The sequence below is a fragment of the Panthera onca genome, chromosome A2 (assembly GCF_046562875.1).
Source record: "Panthera onca isolate mPanOnc1 chromosome A2, mPanOnc1 haplotype 2, whole genome shotgun sequence".
NCBI classification, from domain to species: domain Eukaryota; kingdom Metazoa; phylum Chordata; class Mammalia; order Carnivora; family Felidae; genus Panthera; species Panthera onca.
In genome coordinates, this window is record NC_138340.1 from 20,086,633 (window position 1) to 20,112,444 (window position 25,812).

General features: G+C 39.5%; 1 protein-coding gene across 4 annotated transcripts in view; it reads left to right on the forward strand.

The window, feature by feature from the left end:
- Positions 1-25,812, forward strand: part of DOCK3 (dedicator of cytokinesis 3) — a 597,071-nt gene that overhangs the window by 431,050 nt on the left and 140,209 nt on the right. The window lies entirely within an intron of this gene.

The following is a 25,812-nucleotide window of genomic DNA, read 5'->3' on the forward strand; positions in this document are numbered from 1 at the left end:
CAAAAATCTCCCCAAAAATAAGAGTCCAGGACCAGATGGCTTCCCTGGGGAATTCTACCAGACATTTAAAGCAGAGATAATACCTATCCTTTTCAAGCTATTCCAAAAAATAGAAAGGGAAGGAAAACTTCCAGATTCATTCTAAGAAGCCAGCATTACTTTGATTCCTAAACCAGAGATCCAACAAAAAAAGAGAACTGCAGGCCAATATCCCTGATGCATATGGATGCAAAAACTCTCAATAAGATACTAGCAAGTCGAATTCAACAGCATATAAAAAGAATTATACACCATGATCAAGTGGGATTCATTCCTGGGCTGCAGGGCTGGTTCAACATTCGCAAATCAATCAATGTGATACATCACATTAATAAAAGAAAAGGTAAGAACCGTATGATCCTGGCAATCGATGCAGAAAAAGCATTTGACAAAGTTCAGCATCGTTTCTTAATAAAAACCCTAGAGAAAGTCGGGATAGAAGGAACATACTTAAACATCATAAAAGCCATTTATGAAAAGCCCACAGCTAACATCATCCTCAACGGGGAAAAACTGAGAGCTTTCTCCCTGAGATCAGGAACATGACAGGGATGTCCACTCTCACCGCTGTTGTTTAACATAGTGTTGGAAGTGCTAGCATCAGCAATTAGACAACAAAAGGAAATTAAAGGCATCAAAAATGGCAAAGATGAAGTCAAGCTTTCACTTTTGCAGATGAAATGATATTATACATGGAAAACCTGATAGACTCTACCAGAAGTCTGCTAGAACTGATACATGAATTCAGCAAAGTCGCAGGATACAAAATCAATGTACAGAAATCAGTTGCATTCTTATACACTAACAATGAAGCAACAGACAAATAAAGACACTGATCCCATTCACAATTGCACCAAGAAGCATAAAATACCTAGGAATAAACCTAACCAAAGATGTAAAAGATGTGTCTGCTGGAAACTATAGAAAGCTTATGAAGGAAATGGAAGAAGATATAAAGAAATGGAAAAACATTCCCTGCTCATGGATTGGAAGAATAAATATTGTTAAAATGTCAATACTACCCAAAGCTATCTATAAATTCAATGCAATCCCAATCAAAATTGCACCAGCATTCTTCTCGAAGCTAGAACAAGCAATCCTAAAATTTGTTTGGAACCACAAAAGACCCTGAATAGCCAAAGTAATTTTGAAGAAGACCAAAGCAGTAGGCATCAAAATCCCAGACTTCAACCTCTACTACAAAGCTGTAATCATCAAGACAGCATGGTATTGACACAAAAACAGACGCGTAGACCAATGGAATAGAATAGAAACCCCAGAATTAGACCCACCAAAGTATGGCCAACTAATCTTTGACAAAGCAGGAAAGAATATCCAATGGAAAAAAGTCTCTTTAACAAATGGTGCTGGGAGAGCTGGACAGCAACATGCAGAAGAATGAAACTAGACCACTTTCTTACACCATTCACAAAAATAAACTCAAAATGGATGAAGGACCTGAATGTGAGACAGGAAACCACCAAAACCCTAGAGGAAAAAGCAGGAAAAAACTTCTCTGACCTCAGCCGCAGCAATTTCTTACTTGACACATCTCGAAAGGCAAGGGAATTAAAAGCAAAAATGAATGATTGGGACCTCATGAAGATAAAAAGCTTCAGCACTGCAAAGGAAACAGTCAACAAAACTAAAAGGCAACCAACGGAATGGGAAAAGATATTTGCAAATGACATATCGGACAAAGGGCTAGTATCTAAATTCTATAAGGAACTCACCAAACTCCACACCCGAAAAGCAAATAATCCAATGAATAAATGGGCAGAAAACATGAATAGACACTTCTCTAAAGAAGACATCCGGATGACCAACAGGCACATGAAAGATGCTCAACATCACTCCTCCTCAGGGAAATAGAAATCAAAACCACACTCAGATATCACCTCACGCCAGTCAGAGTGGCTAAAATGAACAAATCAGGAGACTATAGATGCTGGCAAGGATGTGGAGAAACGGGAACCCTCTTGCACTGTTGGTGGGAATGCAAACTGGTGCATCCGCTCTGGAAAACAGCATGGAGGTTCCTCAAAAAATTAAAAATAGACCTACCCTATGACTCAGCAATAGCACTGCTAGTAATTTACCCAAGGGATACAGGAGTGCTGATGCATAGGGGCACTTGGACCCCAGTGTTTATAGCAACACTTTCAACAATAGCCAAATTATGGAAAGAGCCTAAATGTCCATCAACTGATGAATGGATAAAGAAATTGTGGTTTATATATACAATGGAATATTACTTGGCAATGAGAAAGAATGAAATATGGCCTTTTGTCACAACATGGATGGAACTGGAGGGTGTTATGCTAAGTGAAATAAGCCATACAGAGAAAGACAGATACCATATGTTTTCACTCCTATGTGGATCCTGAGAAACTTAACAGAAGACCATGGGGGAGGGAAGAAAAAAAAAGAGATTAGAGAGGGAGGGAGGCAAAACATAAGAGACTCTTAAAAACTGAGAACAAACTGAGGGTTGATGGGGGATGGAGGGAGGGAAGGGTGGGTGATGGGTATTGACGAGGGCACCTGCTGGGATGAACACTGAGTGTTGTATGGAAACCAATTTGACAATTTTATTAAAAAATACAATAATAAAAATAAATTAAAAAATAAAAAAGTGTTGAAGGCCACACACAGAATTATATATCTGGTGAAAAAAATCTTTCAAGAATAAAGATGAAATGAAGATATTTTCAAATAAAAGTAAGAGAATATGTCACCAGTAGAATTGTATATCAAAATATGCTAACTGCAGCTAACTGGTTCTCCAGGCTCAAAGAAAGAATTAGAGGGAAACCCAGATTTTCAGGAATGATTGAAGAGCACTGGAAATGGTAAATATATGGGTAAATATAAAAGTCGATATACAGATGCTAATTCCTCCCTCACTTCTTTTTTAGAGGATTATATGTGCAAACAAAAATGTTACAGAGCCTGCAGTGAACTGGTAACATTTATTAAATGAACTAATGACTTGTTTTAAACTCTGAAGATGGACTTCCAGCATCAAGTCTACAGTTGCAAAAATGACTTTGTGTAGAATCTAGATTAATTCAAATAAAGGCATTCTCTCCTTTGCCCCATTTCTACTCCTGCCTCAAGGCCAAAGCTACAGGTAGAGTGATTCAGGCAGGTTAGCCACTCCCACTCCTATCCCAGCATGTACTTGGCTGCACACCTTGGACTGCTCATTCCCACCAGTTGCTAGTCAATGGAAGACGGTTCTCACAGGATCCACTGTTCCATCCTGGTCCAACAGATCATTTAAATAGCTGCTGTAGTCTTCTCAAATACAGCTACTGCAGATCACAATCTTTAGAGCCAGTAGAAAGCCAGTAGAAAGTGCCAGAGATTTCAGGGCCCAGGTTGGGATATCCATTGATCACCACTAAGGTCTTTGTTAAAGGGAAAAAAAAAATGACTGACACATTCGTTAAAGACAGTAAGGCAGACTTTCTTCAGGATATTGTGATGGGTTTAAGGATCACCGCAATAGGATTTTGTTGTAGAGGAGAGAGATTGGCTCAACTACGATTACATCAAGGAAAAGTGGGAATTTATGAGCAAAGAGCAGGGTTGGGAGTCAGTGGATAGAAAAATCACATTGGGACACAATGACAACCACTGAATTTGAAGATCATCTAGGGAGGTTTTAAATGATGTGGGTTTTTTTTTTTTATTATTTAACTTTATTTTTTATTTTTTAAAATTTACATCCAAATTAGTTAGTATATAGTGAAGCAATGATTTCAGTAGATTCCTTAATGCCCCTTACCCATTTAGCCCATCTGCCCTCCCATAATCCCTCCAGCAACCCTCAGTTTGTTCTCCATATTTATGAGTCTCTTTTGTTTTGTCCCCCTCCCTGTTTTCATATTATTTTTGTTTCCCTTCCCTTATGTTCATCTGTTTTGTCTCTTAAAGTCCTCATATGAGTGAAGTCATATGATTTTTGTCTTTCTCTGACTAATTTCACTTAGCATAATACCCTCCAGTTCCATCCACGTAGTTGCAAATGGCAAGATTTCATTCTTTTTGATTGCTGAGTAATACCCCGTTGTATATATATACCACATCTTCTTTATCCATTCATCCATTGATGGACATTTGGGCTCTTTCCCTACTTTGGCTATTGTTGATAGTGCTGCTATAAACATGGGGATGCATGTGTCCCTTCGAAACAGCACTCATGTATCCCATGGATAAATGCCTAGTAGTGCAATTGCTGGGTCGTCGGGTAGTTCTATTTTTAGTTTTTTGAGGAACCTCCATACTGTTTTCCAGAGTGGCTGCACCAGCTTGCATTCCCACCAACATTGCAAAAGAGATCCTCTTTCTCCACATCCTCGCCAACTTCTGTTGTTGCCTGAGTTGTTAATGTTAGCCATTCTGACAGGTGTCAGGTAGTATCTCATTGTGGTTTTGATTTGTATTTCCCTGATGATGAGTGATGTTGAGCATTTTTTCATGTGTCGGTTGGCCATCTGGATGTCTTCTCTGAAGAAGTGTTTATTCATGTCTTGTGCACATTTCTTCACTGGATTATGTGTTTTTTGGGTGTTGAGTTTGATAAGTTCTTTGTAGATTTTGGATACTAACCCTTTATCTGATATGTCCTTTGCAAATGTCTTTTCCCATTCTGTTGGTTGCCTTTTAGTTTTGCTGATTGTTTCCTTTGCTGTGCAGAAGCTTTTTGTTTTGATGAGGTCCCAGTACTTCATTTTTGCTTTTGTTTCCCTTGCCTCCGGAGACGTGTTGAGTAAGAAATTGCTGCAGGCAAGATCAAAGAGGTTTTTGCCTGCTTTCTCCTCGAGGATTTTGACGGCTTCCTGTCTTACATTGAGGTCTTTCATCCATTTTGAGTTTATTTTTGTGTATGGTGTAAGAAAGTGGGCCAGGTTCATTCTTCTGCATCTCGCTGTCCAGTGTTCCCAGCACCACCTGCTGAAGAGACTGTCTTTATTCCATTGGATAGTCTTTCCTGCTTTGTCAAAGATGAGTTGGCCATTCGTTTGTGGGTCCATTTCTGGGTTCTCTATTCTGTTCCATTGATCTGAGTGTCTGTTCTTGTGCCAGTTCCATACTGTCTTGATGATTACAGCTTTGTAGTATAGCTTGAAGTCTGGGATTGTGATGCCTCCTGCTTTGGTTTTCTTTTTCAAGATTGCTTTGGCTATTTGGGGTCTTTTCTGGTTCCATACAAATTTTAGGATTGTTTGTTCTAGCTCTGTGAAGAATGCTGGTGTTATTTTGTTAGGGATCGTGTTGAATATGTAGATTGCTTTGGGTAGTATCGACATTTTAACAATATTTGTTCTTCCTATCCAGGAGCATGGAATCTTTTTCCATTTCTTTGTGTCGTCTTCAATTTCTTTCATCAGCTTTCTAAAGTTTTCAGTGTATAGATTTTTCACCTCTTTGGTTAGATTTATTCCTAGGTATTTTATGGTTTTTTGTGCAACTGTAAATGGGATCAATTCCTTGATTTCTCTGTCGCTTCATTGTTGGTGTATAGGAATGCAACCGATTTCTGTGCATTAATTTTATATCCTGCAACTTTGCTGAATTCATGAATCAGTTCTAGCAGTTTTTTTGGTGGAATCTTTTGGGTTTTCCATATAGAGTATCATGTCATCTGAGAAGAGTGAAAGTTTAACCTGCTCCTGGCCTATTTAGATGCCTTTTATTTCTTTGTGTTGTCTGATTGCAGAGGCTAAGGCTTCCAATACTTAGTTGAATAACAGTGGTGAGAGTGGACATCCCTGTCTCAGTCCTGACCTTAGGGGGAAAGCTCTCAGTTTTTCCCCATTGAGGATGATATTAGCATTGGGTTGCACATATATGGCTTTTATGATCTCGAGGTATGATCTTTCTATCCCTACTTTCTTGAGGGTTTTTATCAAGAAAGGATGCTGTATTTTGTCAGATGCTTTCTCTGCATCTATTGAGATCATATGGTTCTTGTCCTTTCTTTTATTGATGTGATGAATCACGCTAATTGTTTTGCGGATATTGAACCAGCCTGAATCCCAGATATAAATCCCACTTGGTCGTGGTGAATAATTTTTTTAATGTACTGTTGGATCCAGTTGGCTAATATCTTGTTGAGGATTTTTGCATCCATGTTCATCAGGGAAATTGGTCTATAGGTCTCCTTTTTAGTGGGGTCTCTGTCTGGTTTTGGAATCAGGGTAATGCTGGCTTCATAGAAAGAGTTTGGAAGTTTTCCTTCCATTTCTATTTTTTGGAACAGCTTCAAGAGAATAGGTGTTAACTCTTCCTTAAATGTTTGGTAGAATTCCCCTGGACACCCATCTCACCCTGGGCTCTTGTTTTTTTGGCAGATTTTTTATTACTAATTCTATTTCCTTACTGGTTATGGGTCTGTTCAAATTTTCTATTTCTTCCTGTTTCAGTTTTGGTAGTGTATATGTTTCTACAAATTTGTCCCATTTCTTCCAGATTGCCCATTTTGTTGGCATATAATTGCTCATAATATTCTCTTATTATTGTTTTTATTTCTGTTGTGTTGGTTGTGATTTCTCCTCTTTCATTCTTGATTTTACTGATTTGGGACCTTTCCTTTTTCTTCTTGATCAGACTGGCTAGTGGTTTATAAATTTTGTTAATTCTTTCAAAGAACCATCTTCTGGTTTCATTGATCTGTTTTACTGTTTTTTTGGTTTCAATAGCATTAATTTCTGCTCTAATCTTTATTATTTCCTGTCTTCTGCTGGTTTTGGGTTTTATTTGCTGTTCTTTTTCCAGCTCCTTAAGGTGTAAGGTTAGGTTGTGTATCTGAGATCTTTCTTCCTTCTTTAGGAAGGCCTGGATTGCCAAATACTTTCCTCTTATGACCGCCTTTGCTGCGTCCCAGAGGTTTTGGGTTGTGGTGCTATCATTAAATGATGTGTTTTAACTATTGGATAAGAAGAAACTAACTCACAATTGAGGAGTGAATGGTCAGTGCAGAAACATAGAGGCAGGGATGAGGAAGAAGTTTGGTAGAAAAGAGTAGCAGAGCTGAGGGGACTTTTAGAAGGGAACATGAAGATAGAAGAGATAGTGTGATGGGGCATGGTCCCACAGGGACTGGGGAGAAGGGATGGAAATGCCTGGAATCACAAATAAGTTGGATTAGGCTCTGATAAATTTTGAAGACAACCATATCCAGTGATTTTTATTTTCTAATGAGGCTTAGGGAGAAACATTAATGTTTGGATCAGTCTCTGTGGGAAAGGAGGGATAGAAAGGGACAGGAGTGAACACTCCTTGAGTGCATGTGATGTGTCAAGCCCTATGCCAGGAGCTTTATAGTGTCACCTAATTCAGTCCCTACATCCACTCTAAATGTGAACACTTTGCTAGTATCCAGTCCAGGATTCAAGTCCTGGTCTGCCCCCTACTTTATTTCCATTACACCATACTGCCACAGGGATTCATAAGAGAATAGCCAAGCAGATTTCAGAATAACCATAAGATAGAAATAAGAAACTTTTAAGGAGACCTAATGGTCATCGTCATGGATTCCAGCAGCCAAGGGGTCTGTACTTGGTGACTACTCACTGTACCTTCTAAAAACAATAGACAGATTTCTCTATCAGCAATCCCCTGAGGTACAGATTCTTGATGCCAGAATGTCATATCACCGGAAGCACATCAGGAGCCGTTTAAGAGAAAAGCTGAGGGAAAAAAACTTACTGAGATCAAAATAAAACATTTATCTGCTTCAGAAACCCTGAAATGTAAGTTGTTTTACTTCTTGGTTTGCCTTGAATTTTTGCACTGAAACATCTTTTTACTTCCATTAAGAAATTTGTGGGTTATATATTTAGGCTTAAACTGATAAGGCTGAGTACCCTATGGATAGCTTCAGAATAACAGTTAGCTTAGTTTATCCTAATTAGTTAAAGGCATTTGTGTAGGCTAAAAGCAAAAGAAGTGTGGCTATGGAGGAAATGGAGGAATCATCTTGCAGGCAGCGTCCCACTGCCCAGAAGAGCATCCTGGCATCTAACCTGGGCTTACAAGATGTATGGATGAATGAAGACACAGAAGTAAGCCAGGGAGAAGGAGTACAGAACCCTTTGGTACTCTATTCTCAGAAGATCGCATGTGCACACAGACAATATGCATATCCCCTTTACATCCTGCTTCTGAAGGTACACGGAGCTTGTGAAAGCTGTCTGATCCCAAGTTCTGAAGACTCCCCTTTAAGGCCTAAACAGCCCACTCTGGGAATGGTCCCTGTGCTATCTTAGTACCCATGCTTTGGCATCCACCTCATTCCACCTGTCTGCTCTGGCTGCACACTCTATTTCTGACCAGGGTGTGGTCAGCCATGACCAGTCTGTGGCTTTATCCTGCTTCCCCTGAGGATAATTCAACCTACCCATGGTTCATTCCTAATCCCAGTTCTGCCTGAGATGCTCCAGCCTCATCCCTATAAGTCAGGACTCATCAGGATTCCCGAGCTTAACCTCTAAGGTTTGTCCTTGCCCTTGTCTTAAACTCTCTGAACTCACACTCCTGACAGTAGACCCTACCTACTTTATCATGGTTATTGCTGCCAAATAAGCTAAGACTACTTAACTCCTCTGTGCTTTCATTTCCTCAACTATAAAATAGTAGTGTCTTGCCTTTTCTGCACCATCATAGTATGTGTGGTTGACTGTTCCTTGCTGTATCTTCTCACAAGAATTTCAGGATCAAGAGATTCCTGGCCAAGAAACCAAAGCAGAATCATCACATTCCCCAGTGGATGTGGATGAAAACTGGTAATAAAATCAGGTACAACTCCAAGAGGAGACATTGCAGAACCACCAAGCTGGGTCTATAAGGAATCACATATGAGGTGGTACACATATTTATGCTGCATGAAGTCCACTTGCTCATATCATATACTATGTAAACATCACCACTACTTGAACAATGGACATGTTTTATTAGAAGATGATTTTTCTCTGTTACTATGCTTCTGCACCAGTAGTTTGGTTCAGTAATAAATATGGGAGACCTTTTGTTTGAAAAAAATAGTAGTGTCTCCCTAATTACAGTGCCTAGAACAAGGCCCTGGAAGATAGTAAATCTCAGTAAATATTCACAATTACCATCTTTATTGTACGTGTTTAAGTTTTGCTCTTGAGTCCAAACATCTGTGTTCTTTATATGCTTTAGTTGGGCTTGTGAAAGATGGTAAGGGCAAATAAAGGTCAGTTCCCCTGCAAAGATTCTTCCCACTACAGAGGCTCTGCTTTTGCTAGGCTGCCAGGCAGCCTTCCCTGGGACCTCAAGTAGCAGGATTCTCTATCAGCTTTGCCTGGGTGACAGGACAGCAGAGAGATTCCATGAAGCTAAGATGTCATCAGAGCCCTGTGGTGGCAGCAGCACACTTATAATATTCATTTATTGCTATGAAGCTCTTGAGAGCCTTTAAAGCAGGAAAAAGCTGTGTATGTACAGATTGGAGCCTTCTGGGGGGGGAACTACCCCTTTATTTCCCATTTTGCTCACAGCTACCTTGGTATTTTAATTATGCTGTCCTTATAAGCACAAAGTCACTAGAATTCAAGAAGATTTTAAGTGGTAAAGTTTATTTTTATTTAGTAAGTCTCTATGAACTGTAAGCCTCTATGCTTGATTCTTTGAGGGTTGCAGAGATGTAGGCAATTACTGTCCCTGCTACTTTATAGACAAGAACACTGGACTTAAAAGATGTGTTAGAGATCCCTAGGATAATCCCTAGTGGTCACTCATTAGGAGGACTTTTGGGATTCAGCATACAGCTGTATTCATAGCTGAGATTTATTACAGTGACATACTAAGGATACACTGCTGGATCATAAGGGAGAAGTACACAGGCAGAGCCTGGAGGAATCCATGTGCAGGCCTGTTTATGCTTTCTCCCTCACATGGAGTGATCACACAGAGCACACTCTTCCAGCAGTGAAGATGTAGTAATATCTGAGTGTTTTGGCCCCAGGAAGCCCATTAGAGACCCAGCACCCAATGTTTATAGGTGGCTGTCATATAGGCACCCTCTCCTTACCATGTATAAAATTCCCAGAACGGAAGCAGAAGTTCAGCATAAACTGTATTGCTCACGAAAACAGTCTAGGCTAGTGAGCCACCCTTAACTGTTAGGAACTCTTCAAGAACCAAAGGCCAGCCTTGCGAGCATACCTTTCTAAGGATAGCAGTTTCAGCCTTGCTATGTTAACTCTTCTGCACTGAGAAGGTGTCACATATGTACACACCAGATCTAATGCTAGCCTGTCAGAATTGCTGCCCTAAATAGGGGAGAAACAGGTCCCTTCTGACTAATAGGGCCATAGAAGGCTTCATGCCACCGCATGTTTGAGCTGGGCCTCAAAAGATAGGAATTGAGCAGCAGAGAGAAATGGTGAGATAAGTTGCAGTGAGCAAAGAATACTTTTAGGGAAAGGCAAGCAGGCCCATCTGACATGAATCAAGGTATGTTGAGACTTAGAGACATAGCTATTTTCAAATTGGTTTATTTCTTTTTCTTTTTTTTCAAATTTATTATTTTGAGAGGAAGAGAGAACACACAGGTGCGCAAGGGAAGGGACAGAGAGAGAGGGAGAGAGAAGAGAATACCAAGCAGGCTCCACACTATCAGTGCAGAGCTGGATGTGGGGCTCGATCTCACAAACCTTGAGATCATGACCTGGGCCAAGATCAAGAGTCAGACACTTGGGGCGCCTAGGTGGCTCAGTCGGTTAAGCGTCCAACTTCAGCTCAGGTCATAGTCTCACAGTTCGTGGGTTCAAGACCCATGTCAGGCTATGTGCTGACAGCTCAGATCCTGCAGCCTGCTTCAGATTCTGTGTCTCCCTCTCTCTCTGCCTTTCACCCACTCACACTCTGTCTCTCTCGTTCAAAAATAAGTAAACATTAAAAATAAAAAAGAGTCGGACACTTAACCAGCTAAGCCACCTGGGCACCCTGGTTTGTTTATTTTGGCTCAATATTTTGCTCAATATTATGAAGAAAGACAATCGGAATGAGTACAGGCTTTGGAGAATCCAGACTTAAGTTGAAATTTTGTCTCTATACCTTGTTAGCAATGTTACTATAATGTTTTTAAAATAATATCACTAATTTTCCCACATTAAGGGAGAATAAAAAAAGAATTTGACATAGTTACAGTGAAAATTGTTCCTATATTTTAAACTTCTTTTTGAGGAACCTCCATGCTGTTTTCCAGAGCGGCTGCACCAATTTGCATTCCCACCAACAGTGCAAGAGGGTTTCTGTTTCTCCACATCCTTGCCAGCATCTATAGTCTCCTGATTTGTTCATTTTAGCCACTCTGACTGGCGTGAGGTGATATCTGAGTGTGGTTTTGATTTCTATTTCCCTGAGGAGTGACGTTGAGCATCTTTTCATGTGCCTGTTGGCCATCTGGATGTCTTCTTTAGAGAAGTGTCTATTCATGTTTTCTGCCCATTTCTTCACTGGATTGTTTGCTTTTCAGGTGTGGAGTTTGGTGAGTTCTTTATAGATTTTGGATACTAGCCCTTTGTCTGATATGTCATTTGCAAATATCTTTTCCCATTCCGTAAGTTGCCTTTTAGTTTTGTTGGTTGTTTCCTTTGCTGTGCAGAAGCTTTTTATCTTCATAAGGTTCCAGTAATTCACTTTTGCTTTTAATTCCCTTGCCTTTGGGGATGTGCCGAGTAAGAGATTGCTACGGCTGAGGTCAGAGAGGTCTTTTCCTGCTTTCTCCTCTAAGGTTTTGATGGTTTCCTGTCTCACATTCAGGTCCTTTATCCATTTTGAGTTTATTTTTGTGAATGGTGTGAGAAAGTGGTCTAGTTTCAACCTTCTGCATGTTGCTGTCCAGTTCTCCCAGCACCAGTTGTTAAAGAGACTGTCTTTTTTCCATTGGATGTTCTTTCCTGCTTTGTCAAAGATGAGTTGGCCATGCGTTTGTGGGTCTAGTTCTGGGGTTTCTATTCTATTCCATTGGTCTGTGTGTCTGTTTTTGTGCCAATATCATGCTGACTTGATGATGACAGCTTTGTAGTAGAGGCTAAAGTCTGGGATTGTGATGCCTCCTGCTTTGGTCTTCTTGTTCAAAATTACTTTGGCTATTCGGGGCCTTTTGTGGTTCCATATGAATTTTAGGATTGCTTGTTCTAGTTTCGAGAAGAATGCTGGTGCAATTTTGATTGGGATTGCATTGAATGTGTAGATAGCTTTGGGTAGTATTGACATTTTGACAATATTTATTCTTCCAATCCATGATCAGGGAATGTCTTTCCATTTCTTTAAATCTTCTTCAATTACCTTCATAAGCTTTCTATAGTTTTCAGCATACAGATCTGTTACATCTTTGGTTAGGTTTATTCCTAGGTATTTTATGCTTCTTGGTGCAATTGTGAATGGGATCAGTGTCTTTATTTGTCTTTCTGTTGCTTCATTGTTAGTGTATAAGAATGCAACTGATTTCTGTACATTGATTTTGTATCCTGCAACTTTGCTGAATTCATGTATCAGTTCTAGCAGACTTTTGGTGGAGTCTGTCGGATTTTCCATGTATAGTATCATGTCATCTGCAAAAAGTGAAAGCTTGACTTCATCTTTGCCAATTTTGATGCCTTTGATTTCCTTTTGTTGTCTGATTGCTGATGCTAGAGCTTCCAACACTATGTTAAACAACAGCGGTGAGAGTGGGCATCCCTGTCGTGTTCCTAATCTCAGGGAAAAAGCTCTCAGTTTTTCCCCATTGAGGATGATGTTAGCTGTGGGCTTTTCATAAATGGCTTTTATGATGTTTAAGTATGTTCCTTCTATCCCGACTTTCTCAAGGGTTTTTATTAAGAAAGGGTACTGGATTTTGTCAAAGGCCTTTTCTGCATCGATTGACAGGATCATATGGTTCTTCTCTTTTTTTTTTTTTTTTTTGTTAATGTGATGTATCACATTGATTGATTTGCGAATGTTGAACCAGCCCTGCAGCCCAGGAATGAATCCCACTTGATCATGGTGAATAATTCTTTTTATAAGCTGTTGAATTCGATTTGCTAGTATCTTATTGAGAATTTTTGCATCCATATTCATCAGGGATATTGGCCTGTAGTTCTTTTTTTTTACTGGGTCTCTGTCTGGTTTAGGAATCAAAGTAATACTGGCTTCATAGAATGAGTCTGGAAGTTTTCCTTCCCTTTCTATTTCTTGGAATAGCTTGAGAAGGATAGGTATTATCTCTGCTTTAAACGTCTGGTAGAACTGCCCTGGGAAGCCATCTGGTCCTGGACTCTTATTTGTTGGGAGATTTTTGATAACCGATTCAATTTCTTCGCTGGTTATGGGTCTGTTCAAGCTTTCTATTTCCTCCTGATTGAGTTTTGGAAGAGTGTGGGTGTTTAGGAATTTATCCATTTCTTCCAGGTTGTCCAGTTTGTTGGCATATAATTTTTCATAGTATTCCCTGATAATTGTTTGTATCTCTGAGGGATTGGTTGTAATAATTCCATTTTCATTCATGATTTTATCTATTTGGGCCATCTCCCTTTTCTTTTTGAGAAGCCTGGCTAGAGGTTTGTCAATTTTGTTTATTTTTTCAAAAAACCAACTCTTGGTTTCGTTGATCTGCTCTACAGTTTTTTTAGATTCTATATTGTTTATTTCTGCTCTGATCTTTATTATTTCTCTTCTTCTGCTGGGTTTAGGCTGCCTTTGCTGTTCTGCTTCTTTTTCCTTTAGGTGTGCTGTTCGATTTTGTATTTGGGATTTTTCTTGTTTCTTGAGATAGGCCTGGATTGCAATGTATTTTCCTCTCAGGACTGCCTTCGCTGCATCCCAAAGCATTTGGATTGTTGTATTTTCATTTTCGTTTGTTTCCATATATTTTTTAATTTCTTCTCTAATTGCCTGGTTGACCCACTCACTCGTTAGTGGTGTTCTTTAACCTCCATGCTTTTGGAGGTTTTCCAGACGTTTTCCTGTGGTTGATTTCAAGCTTCATAGCATTGTGGTCTGAAAGTATGCATGGTATAATTTCAATTCTTGTATACTTATGAAGGGCTGTTTTGTGACCCACCATATGATCTATCTTGGAGAATGTTCCATGTGCACTCGAGAAGAAAGTATATTCTGTTGCTTTGGGATGCAGAGTTCTAAATATATCTGTCAAGTCCATCTGATCCAATGTATCATTCAGGGCCCTTGTTTCTTTATTGACCGTGTGTCTAGATGATCTATCCATTTCTGTAAGTGGGGTGTTAAAGTCCCCTGCAATTACCACATTCTTATCAATAAGGTTGCTTATGTTTATGAGTAATTGTTTTATATATTTGGGGGCTCCCGTATTCGGCGCATAGACATTTATAACTGTTAGCTCTTCCTGATGGATAGACCCTGTAATTATTATATAATGCCCTTCTTCATCTCTTGTTACAGCCTTTAATTTAAAGTCTAGTTTGTGTGATAGAAGTATGGCTAGTCCAGCTTTCTTTTGGCTTCCAGTAGCATGATAAATAGTTCTCCATCCCCTCACTCTCAATCTAAAGGTGTCCTCAGGTCTAAAATGAGTCTCTTGTAGACAGCAAATAGATGGGTCTTGTTTTTTTATCCATTCTGATACCCTGTGTCTTTTGGTTGGCGCATTTAATCCATTTACATTCAGTGTTATTATAGAAAGATACGGGTTTAGAGTCATTGTGATGTCTGTATGTTTTATGCTTGTAGCGATGTCTCTGGTACTTTGTCTCACAGGATCCCCCTTAGGATCTCTTGTAGGGCTGGTTTAGTGGTGACAAATTCCTTCAGTTTTTGTTTGCTTGGGAAGACCTTTATCTCTCCTTCTATTCTAAATGACAGACTTGCTGGATAAAGGATTCTCGGCTGCATATTTTTTCTGTTTAGCACACTGAAGATATCGTGCCAATCCTTTCTGGCCTGCCAAGTTTCAAAAGAGAGATCAGTCACGAGTCTTATAGGTCTCCCTTTATATGTGAGGGCACGTTTATCCCTTGCTGCTTTCAGAATTTTCTCTTTATCCTTGTATTTTGCCAGTTTCATTATGATATGTCGTGCAGAAGATCGATTCAAGTTACGTCTGAAGGGAGTTCTCTGTGCCTCTTGGATTTCAGTGCCTTTTTCCTTCCCCAGTTCAGGGAAGTTCTCAGCTATAATTTCTTCAAGTACCCCTTCAGCACCTTTCCCTCTCTCTTCCTCCTCTGGGATACCAATTATGCGTATATTATTTCTTTTTAGTGTATCACTTAGTTCTCTAATTTTCCCCTCATACTCCTGGATTTTTTTATCTCTCTTTTTCTCAGCTTCCTCTTTTTCCATAACTTTATCTTCTAGTTCACCTATTCTCTCCTCTGCCTCTTCAATCCGAGCCGTGGTCGTTTCCATTTTGTTTTGCATTTCGTTTAAAGCGCTTTTCAGCATCTCCTGACTGTTCCTTAGTCCCTTGATCTCTGTGGCAAGAGATTCTCTGCTGTCCTCTATACTGTTTTCAAGCCCAGTGATTAATTTTATGACTATTATTCTAAATTCACTTTCTGTTATATTATTTAAATCCTTTTTGATCAGTTCATTAGCTGTTATTATTTCCTGGAGATTCTTCTGAGGGGAATTCTTCCGTTTGGTCATTTTGGATAGTCCCTGGAGTAGTGAGGACCTGCAGGGCACTTCCCCTGTGCTGTGGTGTATAACTGGAGTTGGTGGGCAGGGCTGCAGCCCGACCTGATGTCTGCCCCCAGCCCACCACTGGGGCCACAGTCAGACTGGTGTGTGCCTTCTCTTCCCCTCTCCTAGGGGCGGGCTTCACTGTGGGGTGGCGTGGCCCGTCTGGGCTACTTGCACACTGCCAGGCTTGTGGTGCTGGGGATCTGGCGTATTAGCTGGGGTGGGTAGGCAAGGTGCACGGGGGCAGGAGGGGCAGGCTTAGCTCGCTTCTCCTTAGGTGATCCACTTCAGGAGGGGCCCTGTGGCAGCGGGAGGGAGTCAGATCCGCTGCCAGAGGTTTGGCTCCTCGGAAGCACAGAGTTGGGTGTTTGCGCAGAGCGAGCAAGTTCCCTGGCAGGAACTGGTTCTCTTTGGGATTTTGGCTGGGGGATGGGCGGGGGAGATGGCGCTGGCGAGCGCCTTTGTTCCTCGCCAAGCTGAGCTCTGCCGTCCGGGGGCTCAGCAGCTCTCCCTCCCTTTGTCCTTCAGCCTTCCCGCTTTCTGAGCAGAGCTGTTAACTTATGGCCTCCCAGACGCTAAGTCGCGCTTGCTGTCAGAACACAGTCCGTTAGGCCCCTCCGCTTTTGCCTGCCAGACTCGGGGGCTCTGCTTGGCCGGCAAGCCGCCCCTCCGCCCCGGCTCCCTCCTACCAGTCCCTGGAGCGCGCACCGCCTCACCGCCCTTCCTACCCTCTCCCGTGTGCCTCTGGTCTGCGCTTGGCTCTGGAGACTCCGTTCTGCTAATCCTCTGGCAGTTTTCTGGGTTATTTAGGCAGGTGTAGGTGGAATCTAAGTGATCAGCAGGACGCCCGGTGAGCCCAGCGTCCTCCTACGCCACCATCTTCCCTCCGACCTCTAGAATTTTTAAATACTTTAAAATTTTTAGTACTTAGGAAATCTTTATTGGCTCTTGTTTCTTGAGATTATTCCTGGGCTTTCTCAGTCTTATTCTTTAAAAGCTTAGAAAATGTCGAGTAAAATATCTGACAGATTTAAGTATTCATTTGACTTTCAAGTTGACTCAGTCTTCTAGCTTCCACTCAAAAAACAATCAGGATTCTCCTGTGTGTATTTATTTTGGTTCCTATGAGCTCTGCTCTTCCCATCAGGATTCCCTCTTGACATATAATATGTTAAGCAGAAAAACTTTACCTCATTGAAACACAGAAATAGCAGCAGAAATAGTGACACAAACAAGTTAATAAGTATAAATAATGTATATTCTGGTATCCATAGAGGACTCATGTCGTTACAATAGGCCAAATCTGTAAGAGTGTGTGTGTGTGTGTGTGTGTGTGTGTGTGTGTGTGTTGTATAGCAGACCATGAAAAAACATGGGCAAATGGTATTTTTCTTACATCTGTGAATATATATTCTTCCTACTCTATATCATGCCAAACAGAGAAAAACATGTGCCGTGAGTAAAGGAATGAAACTTAAAAGGACATAAATGTTCACATTCTGAACAAAGAACTGGAAAGCACAGAACAAAAGATTATCAATGTAAATGAGGGTAACGAGGGAGGAGGGGAACAAGATCAGAAAGATGACTCTTTCCATTGAAAATTTGGAGTACTCCTGCCAGGTTCCCGTTCATCGCATGAAGCAATGTATGAGAAGATGCTGATTAACTCTAAAGTGTAGTATACATGTTGATAATTGCTCTCATCCTGTTCAAAACCTTGGTGTATGTTTGTTTCATTTCCATTTTGCTGTGTAGAAATTCCAAAACGTAACTGTGAGGACTGGAAAGCCTTATGCACTGAATTCCTGGAGAGAGGGATGTTTGTTCAAAGTTTGTTTTGCTTGCCATCAGATCCTACTAGTGAAAGAGTGAATTTTTGAGGCTATCCTTTTCTAGTTAGTAGAATATGCATTAAGAAATCATGATTAGATTATGTTGAGTATGATCTTTCATAAAAGACAGTCATTTTTCTATATTCCTGCCAAGACAGTGTTTTTACATGAAGCCTTAGAGAGCAAGCACACCTGAGCATTTAAGTCTTTCCCGTTTGCATAGTAAATAAATTGGAAAACATTATAATAAATAAATAAGAAAACATTAGGTCATGTTATCAGTGATTTGCTCTTAAATGCTTTATTTTTCTATGGTAATGCTTGACCACATATTTAAGTACAGTAAGATAAATTACAAGGTAGCATTTTTTCTATATACTTGAGGAAAGAGTTCTTAGCCAAACTGTTTTTTTTTTTCTTCAGCTCTCACTCATTTACTAGTTTCTTTCAGAACTACTAGGTCTGGGTTACTCTTGGGAAGTTACAAAGGACCTATCTATGAAGGGTGCATTTGTCTATACCAGACAAAAGAACTGTTCCTGAACTCAGAGAAGCAGCCACTGCTCTAACATTGCTTATTTGGCATCAAGGGCTAGCATGATTACTTTTCTCTGACACTCCAGACTGCTTGACCTTCAGCTGAGAAATATAAAAGTGTGGCACTTCTTTAGGCCCCATAGATTAGCAAAACACATAAGAGTCAGAGTCGGTCTTCTTGCCTCCCAACTTCCCCACACGTATGTACACCTTTCTTAGGAGTATTATGACTTGAATGTTGGAGACGGCAAAGATGAACTGATTTAGCATTGTGCTGTCCTGTCAGCGGGGCCTCACCCTCACTGCACCCCCACTTATTCATCTACGTGCTCTTTATTGTTAGCATTGAGAGCCCGATCCTGGCATGCGAGCATAAATCATTAGAGTGAAAACAACTGTAGCTTCCCACATAACTGATCCTTAAGTTACCATTTAGTTCCAATTTCACGAGAAGTATGTTATTTCTAAAGACCCTTTAGGGGCTGCACAATTAGAAAAATGCTATTATAAATGGTCAAGAATATGTGATAACACGTTTACTCATGTGTCTCTTTTGCTTTTAGAGAAAATGAAAAGAATCTGTTTCCTGGGATTGTTTGTCATTTAAGTCTCTACTTGTTCCAAATCAGGCAAACCATGGTTCCCATCACCTCTCAGTCTCCTGGATGTGAATGCCATAAACTTCAAATAGACTAGGTGTCACCAGCAGAGCTGGAATGAGAGTTTGGCATAAATTTTCTAATCAAAAGGGTCAGGTGCCCCATGTGGGTAATAGGGATTATGGGGCTAGCTGGATTTTCTTCATGTAGCACCTCTGGGAGCCTAATCAAACAGATGCAGATTAGAATTGCAACTTGACCATTCTCTCTCTACTTTCTGATCTCAAGCTAGGAATTTTATCCCTCTGACTGTTTCTTCAGAGATGAAATACCAATTATGAGGATTAAACACAAGAAAAAAGACAAGAAAAGAAACACTTTAAACAATGTCTGGTATATAAAAGATGCTCATTAGCTGCCGTTGCTGCTGCGACAGCAAGTGATAAGGACCTGGGGCTGCATCTTCCACCCATCTCTTTTCCCTGAACTTTAGACTTGGGCTTTTTATCGGCCTGTTTTTGGTTCATCTACATATCCCACAGAGACTTCAAATTCAGCGTATACATCTGAACTTTATATCTTCCCTGGTTGACTACCAGATGCAATCAACTGCTACATGTGGTCAGCTTATATCTCACATCCATTCTCTGTCTTCTGTTCCCAAAAAGCATCATAGCTTGATGGGGCTTCTCCAATTATCCTGCGAGTATTTTCTATATTACCAACTTGCCTTCAACACTGTGGCCCTAGTGATCATTCTAAAGATTTAAGAGATCAACATTATTTCTCATAGTTGAACTTTCCTGTCCTCTATAAGGCCCATAATGAGGTTTTCCAAACTTGGTAATCCTAACAACTGAGACTTTAAAAAAAATACAAATTCTTGGATTCTCTCCAGAAGTCCTCTTTGAGTCCTTTCCTCTGGAGATTCTGATCCAGAAGACCTGGGATGGAGTCCAGGAATCTTCATTTTAATAAACTGCCAGTTATTCCTGATGATAGCCAAGTTTGGAGAACCCCCACATGTAAGTCCACACTGTGGATTTGTCCACTGTGTTACATAGCACTTTGATCTCTCCCCACCTTTCCAGTGCCCTCCTAATTCATGCTTGGAGCCTTCCCACCATCAAGTTGCCTCAGACCTCTGAGAGTCTGCGTTTGAAGCACTCTCCTGAAATCTCCTTCTCTTCATCTCTAACTACCCCTTACCAAAGCTGAAAGCCTGGCAATATTGCAAGAATCCTTTATGGTATCTCCTTTGGGCAGCCTACCCTAATCCCAGTAGAACTTGTCAGCAGTCCCTGTCTGAGTAACTATAGCATTTTCACATTGTGTTGTAATTTTGGCTTTATGTGGATCTCCGAGTAGACTCAAAGCCTTGAGGATAGGGAAGGACCATTTCATTTCTCTATTCCCAGTATCCAACTCAGTTTCTGAAATATCCTAGAGGTTTATGAATGCTTGTTGAAAGAATGAAAAGGAGAGAAGAAGGCTGGAAAGAATCCTTGAGTTGTACTAGTAATTATAAAATATTCTTTGGAGCCCTGAAGTATCTCAGGGGCAAGTAGTGATTGGTTAGCAAAGAGGCCTAAGTAGGGAGGACTCCTCCCTCTGTTCCGCTTCCCCCCACCTCTGATTCAACCAAAGTAGTTCTCTTTATAAATCTTTCGTATATTGAACAGTGTAAGGTTTCATTGTAAAGAGAAAAGCTGATGCTAAAATATTTGAAAACCACAGTAGTGATTTGCCTCTATGAAACCACTTTATATGCATTTCTGTTGTTGTGCTTCAGAATGCAGTGGGGAAACTTGAAGAACTTGAGAAATGAGCCAAGTGACCTAAATTGGAAAATGAATCTATGAGGAAATACTAGAGGTTTTTTAATCTGTTGGAATGTACTGTGTAGTACCACCTTGGGGCTACTTGTCCATTTTTAAGCACCTGGGAGGTTATCATGAGAAAGATGCTAAGTATTTGCCATCCATCTCCACAGAGGACCAAATGGGAAACATGAAGATTAGTTGAAAGAGTTGAGAGAATTCCTCTGAATTTATTTGAGGAGCATGCTTATATTTCCAAAACAGAGTCTTCAGGAAACACTCTCCCTAAATATCAGAGACCGTTTCTGCTTCAGCATAGACTGGTACATCATTGGCAGTCACCGAACATTTGCTTTGAGGGATGCATAAATTACCACCCATAGAGATGTGTATGCATGTGTGAATTAGAATTTTCATAAAATCAAGTGATGTTAAAATTAAGACACTAGTAGACTTGTCACAGATTCAAATTATGGAATTCATTTGTAGCAACTTGCTCAATAATGTGAAGTTATGAAATTAATGTAACTTCATATACTATTCATGCATAGCTCATCATAAAGACAACTAAATGCAGAGAAGCTCTCTTATAATGTTGCTTATTAAACAGTAAGAATTTAACACCATCTCTTTTTTTCTTTTGAAAGAATTGGAGTTTTCTCACCCATATTTAAGGGAAAAACTGATACTTTGCTCTCTTATAGAAGATGTTTGTAAAACCTCAAGAATAAATTTTACTCTTTTGGCCACAGTTCCTTTCATACCTTTGGGAAATCTGTAGCTCCGGTTGGCAAATAGATTTGATCAGCATTTATCAAACTTTGTACAGATTCCCTTGCCTTACACAAAAGCAGCTTGTGGGGTCAAATGTCACCTGTCCCACTTGGTATTTAAAACATACAACATTTTAAGCCTCTGAGAAGTCCTAGAGGATAGAAACCTGTTTAACTGTATTTAATTCAGAATTTCCCACTTTTTTGACCACTTCAGGAAACATTGGACAGATATTTGCCTTCAGATACTTTGAATGTTAATAGAAAGCATCATTTGGAAATCTTGCCATTCACAACTACGTGGATGGAACTAGAGGGTATTAGGCTAAGTGAAATTAGTCAGAGAAAGACAAATATCATATGACTTCACTCATTTGAGGACTTAAAGATACAAAGCAGATGAACATAAGGGAAGGGAAGCAAAAATATAAAAACAGGGAGGGGACAAAGACATAAGAGACTTTTAAATATGGAGAACAAACAGAGGGTTACTGGAGGGGTTGTTGGGGGAGGGGTTGGGGGGCTAAATGGGTAAGGGGCATTAAGGAATCTACTCCTGAAATCATTGTTGCACTGTATGCTAACTAACTTTGATGTAAATTTAAAAAGTAAATTAAATAAAAAATTTTAAAAAAAGAAAGCATCATTTGTTTATCATACCCGAGAAGCTAGCAAAACGGGAAACAATTAGATGTATTCCCAAAGCTCCATGAAATGAAAAAAACAGTTCTTTTTTTCACAAATTGTGAAGAAGGCTAGGTGAAACCAGAAGCATGAAAGGCTCTAGGAAATTTGAAGGTCATGTGGGCACTATAAGAACTCGGGCCTCCTCTCACTGTTGAGGAGAAAGATAAGTTCTTGGATTCTGATAGGACCAGCAACCCTGCCACTCAGGAATTTGTTTTATATACCCTTTTATCTTTGGACCAGAGCTTGATGTAGCCTCTCCAAACGACACACCTCTCTGTGGGTATCTAGCAGCTCCAAACAGCAACCTCCCTGATAGACGTCTGCCCTTGAGAGATTCACAGAGATTGGTAGTGTGAGAGTATAGCCGTTGCAGGTGTTCCTTCAAAGATGCAGAAGTGATGATACGTTCTCTTGAAAAGACATAAACTTCCTAAAAATACATTTATACTCCTGTATCAAGTTAAGAGCTAACTGGGTGGTTGTTAAATGCATTATACACATGTTAGGATAGATCAACTACAATAACAGGAAAATGTTACTTTGATGTGCTTGTTTCCTGTTTCTCTGATAAGCTTCAACTTTCCATTACTAAAACTACAAACTTATTTGTATCTACACCTATTGTTTCCTCCTGCATTCTTTCCTTGATTCTCTCAGTTCTTCTAGGACGTGGGAACCTTTTTTTCCTTTGCTAATTATTTTCTGTCTTTCCTCTGTCTTCAGTATCTCATCTTCTTCTAACATTGTCCTAATATAAGTTATCTTGGGTGCCTGGGTGGCTCAGTCAGTTAAACATCTGACTTTAGCTCAGGTCATGATCTCACAGCTCATGAGTTTGAGCCCTGTGTCGGGCTCTGTGCTAACAGCTCAGTACCTGGAGCCTGCTTCAGATTTTGTGTCTCCCTCTCTCTCTCTACCCCTCCCCTGCTTGTGCTCTGACTCCCTCTCCTTCAAAATAAATAAACATTAAAAAACAATTAAAAAAAAAGAAGTAAGTGTCCTTTGGTGCATCCCATCTTTTTTTGAAGTCAGGTTGTTGAACTGTAATTTGCATGTAGTAAAATTCACTCTTTTTAATACATCCTTTGGTGAGTTTTGACAAATTTATAGCTGTGAGACCACCACCATATTCAAGAAGTAGAACCTTTCATCACCCCAGAAATTTCCCTCATGCACCTTTGCAGTCAATCCCTGCCCTCCTTCCTCAACCCTGGCAACTCCTGATCTGGTTTCCATCCTTACAGTTTTGCCTATTCTAGATTATAAGTGAAGGTATACAGTATATGGTCTTTTGTGATTGATTGGCTTCTTTCACTTAGCATACATTTTTGAGATTCATCCATATTATTATATATCTCAGTAGTTCTTATTGCGAAGTAATGTATATTTTTATTAATATAAAATTATATATTTTATTAATAAATAAAAATATTTATATATTTTATATAATATAATATATATAATCCACCATTGTGTGGATATTCCATTATATGGATTGTCCAATCATTTCCTTTTGGACATTTGGGTTCTTTACAGTTTCTATTAGGAATAAAGCTGCTACAAATATTCACTTTTGGTCTTTGTGTGGACATAAGTTTTCATTTCTGCTGAGTAAATACCTAAAAGTAGAATTGTTGGGTCATGTAATATGTTTAACTTTATAAGAAACTCTCAGACTATTTTCTAAAGTGGCTGTACCAGTTTGTATTTCCCTCAACAGTTTATGAGAGGTCTAGTTGCTCTACATTCTCACCAGTCCTTGGTATATCTAATCTTTAGTTTTAGCCATTCTAATAGGTGTATAGTGGTACCTCACTGTGCTTTTAATGTTCATTTCTATAATGATTAATGTTTTCTTAAGCTTATTTGCTATCCCTGTATGTTCTTTGGTGAAGATCTGTTCAGATATTTTGTTCATTTTTAAATTGAGTTATTACTTATAAAGAACTCTCAGAACTCAATAGTGTGTTCTCCATACAGTCCTTTCTTAGATGAGTGTTTGTAAATATTTTCTCTCAGTCTATAGCTTGTCTTTTCACTTTCTTAAGAGTGTCTTTCTAAGAGAAGATGGTTTTAATTTTGATAAAGTACAGTTTATCATTTTGTTGTGATTCATGATATTTTCTTAATAATCTGAGATCACAAATATTTTTCTTTAATGCTAAATATAGAAATAATAAATGTGAGTAAAATATAAAAATGTACTTGTCTTCATTTTTGTCCTGTGTTTTCTTCTTACAGTTTTATAGTTTTAGCTCCTATATTTAGGTCTATGATCCATTCAAGTTAATTGCCTTGTAGGCAAGGATCACGGTTTAGTTTTTTTCATATGGATTGTTAAGCACGATTTGTTGAAATTACTATGCTCCTTTGCTGAATTTTGGTGCCTTTATTGATAATTGTGTGTGTGTGTGTGTGTGTGTGTGTACACATGTTAATAAAGACCTCCCTCAACCCAACATGCCCATTCAGCTATAAATTCATCACTTCCACCTTTTCATAGTTTTTCACTGAAGAGTAGTCTAGACTCACTGTTTCTGCCTTCTCACTTCTTACTTCTCACACTGGGCTCTTTCTCTACCATTCCACTAAAACAGTTATTGCAAGAATCACACTAGTCTCTTTTCTGAACTATCAGGGACACTCTTGTGCTTCTCTCACTTGATTCTCAGTGGCCTTTGACCTCAATGATCCCTCCCTCATCTTTTGGACATTTTCTTCCCTTGACTGACATAACATCCCACCATCCTCCTTATTTTTGTTGTTTTTCTGTTTGTCCCCATGTGTCTACTTTGCTAGCTGTATTTCTCTTGCCTGCTTCCTAAATATCAATGTCCCTCAGGATTCCAACCAAAGCCGTTTTTTTTTTTCTTCTCCTTCTGTGTACATCTTCTCCTTATTCCCATCCAATCCCCTGGCTGAAAAAAAATCTCAAGTTTACATCTGGCCCAAATAATTTCTCAGCTTCATTTCTGCATATTTAATTGTCTACCAGGACCACAAGCTCTATGAAAAAAAGTACCTTGTATGCATCTTGTTCCCATTTGTATTCCCATGTTTAGCACACAGAATTTAACAACTTTGTTGACTAAATGAACAGATGAATACATGAACAAAGTAAGCAACCTATGAAGTTGATATTAATTCTAGTACAATATTTTAATATTTACCTTTTTACTGATACCACATGTATGTAGTGAGTACATGACTGTGGGCACAGGAGAAATAAATTACTTTTAGAATCACATACTTAGTCTTTGCCATGGCTCAGTTTTCCTGTTGCAGTTGGTGGGGAGCCTTGGGATGAAGAGGTGGGAAACTGAGCCTGGGCAGGAGCAGGCTACAGTGAGAGAGTGAAGAGACACCTCTCCAGATGTCACAAACACTCTGTCTCAGGTTTTTTAATCCAGTAATTTCCTTCAGGAATTAAGGAATAACTGTGTTGTTTGGGGAATAAAATATTTTAATGACCCCATTAAATTCTGATGGTAACTTTAGTTATAATACATTATTTCTCTTTGACTTTTTGCCCAAATTTTTGTTAAGTCCCTATAACATTTTTTTTAGTACTAAAATTATTCTTAAGAGTTTTATAGGAAGACGTAAACTGGGTAACGTAGGTTCTTTTGGCTCTAGTATGATGAACATTTTTATGATCCATGGTTCAATCAGAGAATGTGTGTGTTTGTTATGGGCTTAGCGTTATGACTGGAGCTTTGGGTGTATTTGGAAAAAAATACTAGATACTATCTTCATTTTGCCCCTCAGGGAGCACACACCTTTAGGGAGAGAAGAGCCACAACCAGCAAATAAACAACAGCTGTTAGGTAGTTTA